The following is a 6147-nucleotide window of genomic DNA, read 5'->3' on the forward strand; positions in this document are numbered from 1 at the left end:
GAAGAGAGCACTTTATACTTTCGTATATAAAACTTGACATGGTCTCTCTCAACAGAGCTTTTTTAAAAGAAGTTTTATGAAAACAGGCTATATCGGGAAAATGTAAACTCATGTGTGACAATGGAGAAAACCAATTATACCCAGAGGCAGTAGAAATATCAGGAGAAGGTGGGGAGGGGTAAGAATGGGAAGAACTCAATTCTGATTCTCAGAGGTAAAGAAGCATCACAAGACTTCCCTGGTGGCGCAGTGGTTAAGAATCCGCCTGCCAATGCAGGGGACACGGGTTCGATCCCTGCTCCGGGAAGATCCCACATGCTGTGGAGCAACTAAGTTCGTGCGCCACAACTACCGAGCCTGAACTCTGGAGCCTGTGAGCCACAACTACTGAGCCCATGTGCCACAACTACTGAAGCCCGTGAGCCTAGAGCCCATGCTCCTCAACGAAGAGTAGCCCCTGCTCGCCACAACTAGAGAAAGCCCGCACGCAGCAATGAAGACCCAACGCAGCCAATAAAAATAAATTTAAAAAAAAAAAAGGTAACAACAAAAAAAAAGCAGCATCACAGGGTCCTATGCAAACGAACATGGCACTCCTTCATACTTCTGGATTTTCTTCTTCTTCTTGCAGGATCATAGGAAAAAGCAGAACTAGGGAAATATGGGAACTTGGATCAACAAAAAGGGACTTTCCTCTGATAAGTTTTAAGCAGGAAGTGGTCAGCATTCTCATGGTAGAAAGATAATGGAAAATGAAAAATTATATTTAAAAAAAACCTACAGAAATGAGCTCTGGGTATTTGAGACATTTCTGGAAAGTTTCATGGACTTAAATTCAAAGAAAACAAGAGGAGCCCAAACAGTGATTGAGAATATGTAATGCATGGAAGAGCTAACAAATGAACTATTACCCTTTAAAATAAAAAAATTTTAATATATGAATATAATACATGAAATGTTGAGCATAAACTTTATACACAGCAGAAACGGTTAGCAGAAGAAAATTCCCAGATATTGTATGCTAAAAGATTAAAAATAGTCACTGTATGAGGAATGTCTTTTTTATATATATATATATATATATATATAGCGAGTATTCCATCATCTTTGACTTGCTTAATGTTGCCTGCGGGAAGCAGGCATGAAACCCCCAAGCATCATACCCACCCAGAGACAGTTTTCATGAACTCACTGTTAAGTAGGATGAAAAAGACCGCAAATCCTCAAACTATTAAATTAAAGCAGGCTTTAAAGATGCCATTTATGGGCTGGGGTGGGGATGAGGGAGTGGTGGAGAACAGTTAGTAGTTAGATTATTCAGAAATAGCAGAGAGGGAGAGCGTGCTCAGTGAGTGAGACTGGAATCAAGAGAGCGACAGAGGGTGCTAGAGAGATTAAGAAGGCGTCATTGCTATGCAGACCACAGTTTAACCTAGGGGCCATGTTGCATGAAAAGAGGAAATGTGTCATAGGGAAAAGAAGGGTGCTCACCCGGCTAACTCGGATTTTTCATCAACGCCTGCACGTGCAAAGGGAAATGCATGGCCAGCCCCATCTTGAGATACCAAGCCAAAGCAATGGAAATAAGTGGTTGAAACAAAGATTTGATAGTCTATGGTCTTCAATATTTTTCATTTTGCCCTCTCATCAATAAACAACACTGAACATACAGCCCTACATATTTCTGTATTAATACACTGGGCATATGATAAAACAGCCACAGACACACTTTCTGAAAGATAATTATTCTTATGTTTTCTTCCCACACCTCACTTTGGAGACCTAGCCAAGGGTCTCAGTTGCAACCCAGCAACACCCATGAAGTTCCACTAGGTGGCACTCTGCACCGTATATATAGAACCACAGTCGGCGTCTAATTCAGACACTAGGAAAATTACAGTCAAGAAAAACCATGGACACAAGCAGCAGCTCTATTGGTCAGGACCTATGGGACTTCGAATCAGCTGGTCACCTGCCTCTGTCTCTGCCCAAATCTGCTCAGTGTGCTTTGCCCAAACTGTCTTCACATTTTAGCCCTGAACAGAACAGCCAATCCTGTATGGTTAGATTATATCCCTCCTGAAAACAAGTGCCTAGTGGGAAGCAATTTGAGTTGAAGAGCAGCTCCACTCCTGAGCAGTGGGTTAAGAACACCGAGGGTTATACACAGGAGAAAGGGAAATTGCGTGTACCTGGGGGCTCAGGTTTTCCTTGCTGAAGTGATCCCTGTGTTAACAGTCCCTGGTATCCCAAAGGAAGATGTGGTGCTTCCCAAACGGGGCTCTGCAGATCAGCTGCTTCAAAAGCATTTGGGCTAGTTTCAGAAATGCAGAGTCCTGGGTCCCAGAGATCAGCATCTCTGGTGTGGGGGCCTGCAACCACATGGTTTCTAAGCTTCTTGGGTGATTCTGATCCTCTGTAAAACCGGAGAACCAATTGTACTGGTTGGACAGAGCTAGGTCAGTTTAGGGTAGAGCCATTCACTGCCTCTGTGACCTTGGCAATTGACTTAACACGTCTGATCCCACCTTCATCTCTGAGTTAACCCACCCTCTTTAAGATGGAGCTCCTAATACCAGCCTCACACAGCTGATGTGAAGATTTAACGGAATAAATGAAGCACTGAATTTGCATTTGCTGCTTAATAAATGTGATTCCTTCCCTCCTCTTCCTCCTCCAGACCCCACTCAATAACACTGTCCAGGTACCAGTGACTTCACCTTACGCCCTTCTTCCTAAGATCCGCCTCACTCTCTCCTCGCCCTGTCATTCCCTTGGGGGCCTGCCCTCAAGAGTAGAGCCAAGGGGCTTCCTAGGTGGCGCAGTGGTTAAGAATCCGCCTGCCAATGCAGAGGTCACGGGTTCAATCCCAGCTGCAGGAAGATCCCACATGCCACGGAGCAACTAAGCCCGTGTGCCAAAAAAAAAAAAAAAAAAAAAAAAAGAGTAGAGCCAAATTGGTGATTATTTTAAAATTCATTCCTCCCGTTCAGCTTCCATCGAAAGGCAACTAAATGGTGGGAAATGAGGACCTAGAGATGGGAGATGGGCACTGAAAACAATTTTATTTAATGCATATCACCTGGTTACAAGGTCCTGCTTGGTGGGCCTCCATTTGGACCTGGCCCAGGAGTGTTACCCACTGTTCCAGGGTAACTGCAGGCAGCAGGCTAGTCCTAACTGCCAAAACAGCCCCCCCCCCCCACTTCTTAGCAGTGTGGTCCCCCTGGACAATGGGCCTCAGATACAGGTTCATGGAGATGTTCCTACAAACTTCTATGGCTCAAGATGTCAGCTCATGCAACTCTCTAGTCTGAAAGCTTCTGGAATCTCTAACCTGCTGCATCTCCTCGGCCAGTGAGAAGTGAAGCAGTTGTGTATCATACAAGACAAAGATGGTGTCCTAGTTGGCTGTCTCTGTCTGGCCTTTGCTTCAGGGGTGCCACCAGCCAGAAGGACATTGAGAACCATATTCTGTGTGTGGAAGTGTCTGCCCGCCTGACCACTGGTGGGTTCTAGGGATGTCTAAAAACTGCCACGAGGCCACGGGGGCTTCCTCTTATCCAGAACCTAACAGATTCTTCCTGGAGGGTGCTTGTTGTGAGACAGTGGGACTCAAACCTCCTCAGTCAGTTTGTCTGGGCTCTTCCAAAACAATTAATATAAATCACCAAGAGGGAGAAGGGATATATACATGAAGAAATACAATCACTGAAATGTCATGGCAAACATGTTAGAAATTAACTACCATCCAAGAGTAGGGTAATTTTTTTTTAATAAATTTATTTATTTACTTATTTTATTGGCTTTGTTGGGTCTTTTTTGCTGTGCACGGGCTTTCTTTTAGTTGCGGTGAGTGGGGGCTACTCTTCGTTGTGGTGTGCGGGCTCCTCATTGCCATGGCTTCTCTTGTTGCAGAGCAAGGGCTCTAGGTGTGTGGGCTTCCGTAGTTGCAGCACATGGGCTCAATAGTTGTGGCTCACGGGCTCTAAAGCGCAGGCTCAATAGTTGTGGCGCACGGGCTTAGTTGCTCCACGGCATGTGGGATCTTCCTGGGGCAGGCATCGAACCCGTGTCCCCTGCATTGGCAGGTGGATTCTTAACCACTGCGCCACCTAGGAAGCCCCAAGAGTAAGGTAATCTTAAGGCAGAGCACCAGCTCTTACCCAGTTTCTTAACCCACATGCTTGAAAGTTGAGATTAGTTGAAAGAATATGAATTTGAATGTGCCAGAGAGCCCGGCCAGTGTCACCCAGGGAAGGTTTCCCCATGCCAATTACAGCAACTCACGCTCACTGAAGCAGGTGGGGATTTACTCTGTGTGTGTGGGAAAGAGACCAGTTTTAAACTAAAAGTATACACCAAACCACCACTTCCAAACAGAAGAACCCACCTGCAACAACGGCCCTTTCTCTTCGTTCTGGTGTAGGACATGAGACTTGTGGTGGCTGCCTAAGCCGAAAAGGAAACTGAGAGTGGGGGGGAGGCAAAAGAAGAAAGATGGAAAAAGATATAAACCTCAAACAGTGTGAAACTGCCCTGTTATCTCACTGTCACCAGCACGGATGGCTCCTGTGTCACCAGGCCTTCTTCCACACAATCTCATCGCAAGTTTGGGACTTTCTCTTTGTAATGCTTCCCCTTCACTATGTTGGTTGGTTGGTTGGTTGGTGCCTCTCATGTTCTCCCTCATTACATTATCTCAGTGAAATGGATTCATTTTCAGTCCCCGTGTTCTCCAGAGAACATCTCCTTTTGAGGGGCCCTCAATCATGTTCTTTGGTCATTTCCCTCCCACACGGATATCTGTACCTCGGAAGATACAAGGAATTCCCAGTGCTTCTTAGGCTCAAGGGTTCAGTCTTCCAGCAGAGGCGACTGGTGGCATGTCCCACTACTAAGTGCTCCTGAGGCCTGGTCTCCCAAGGCTCCACGGAGGGATGTGCTTCCACAGCCAGACTAGTAAATCTGCCCCATAACCAGGGTTCTCTGCCCACTTGAGTGCGTGCAGAAGAGGCAGAGGACAAATCAGGGCTTATCCCCACCCCCGTTTTAAAACTGGGCCATAAATACCTCACAGAAGACGCGACCTGGTTCTCCCTGGCCAGGATGAGAAGGAGGAGGTAAATAAAAAGCATGTTTTCTGGGGGTTGGGGGGACAGCCTCCTGAAAGAGAAGAGTGTGCATCCTTGCTGTCCCCATTACAGTTTCCTTGGAGCCTGGGGAACAAGATGTCCAGGTTAAGTCACCACTGCCCCTCTCATGTACTCTGTATTCTCTGACTACATTTAAGAGACCAGCTGGACCTAAGACCCTTCAGACAGAGCTGGAAGTAGACGTGAGGATGGAGCCAAGAGACCCTGACTCAGCAGTAGGGCTGTGGTCAGACTCATCCTCTCTCCGCTCTACGGACTGCAAACACTTGCTTTGCCTTTTTCTCAGTCGTGACACTTACCCGCCTAATGCTTCCCTTGGCTTGGATCCTACAAATGCCCAAGTCTTGCTGAGGTACAGTCTCTATCCATGGAGGAAGGACACACCCTGGCCAAGTTCAGGGTTGAAAGAAGTTGGGAACCCCTTGATGGTAGAGTGGGATTTATGGAGAATCGGGAGGCCCTTCTAGAGCAGTACCAACCAGAAGCGGGTCAGCTGAGAGCAGGACACTCAGAGCTTGTCAGGGAACCTCACTCTCCTGGTGGTCTGAGTTGGTGGCTTTTGATCTGTGCCATCTATGAACGGCTCCAATAGTACAGGACTCCACAGAGGACCCACAGGAGGTTAAAAGAGTGACTTGTCAAGATTACAAAGGAATTAAAATTAAAACCATCTGTTGATGTACTTTTGGTCATTTCCTACAACAAACTACTGTACACAATCTCATGTTGAAATATGTTGTGGTTTCTGAGTTGCATTGCTTTCAGTTTCCCTTCCTCTTGATCCATTTCAGATGTTTAAGTTGTCTTCAAGTGCTTCACGGTTTATTAATCACCAAAATAGCTTAAACCTTATGTATTTATGTGTGTGTGTGTTTTGGCTGCACCTCGTGCCATGCGGGATCTTAGTTCCCCAACCAGGGATCGAACCCGTGCCCCTTGCAGTGGAAGCACAGAGTCTTAACCACTGGACCGCCAGGGAAGTCCCTGTATT

This window comes from Hippopotamus amphibius, chromosome X (assembly GCF_030028045.1).
Source record: "Hippopotamus amphibius kiboko isolate mHipAmp2 chromosome X, mHipAmp2.hap2, whole genome shotgun sequence".
Classification (NCBI taxonomy): Eukaryota; Metazoa; Chordata; class Mammalia; order Artiodactyla; family Hippopotamidae; genus Hippopotamus; species Hippopotamus amphibius.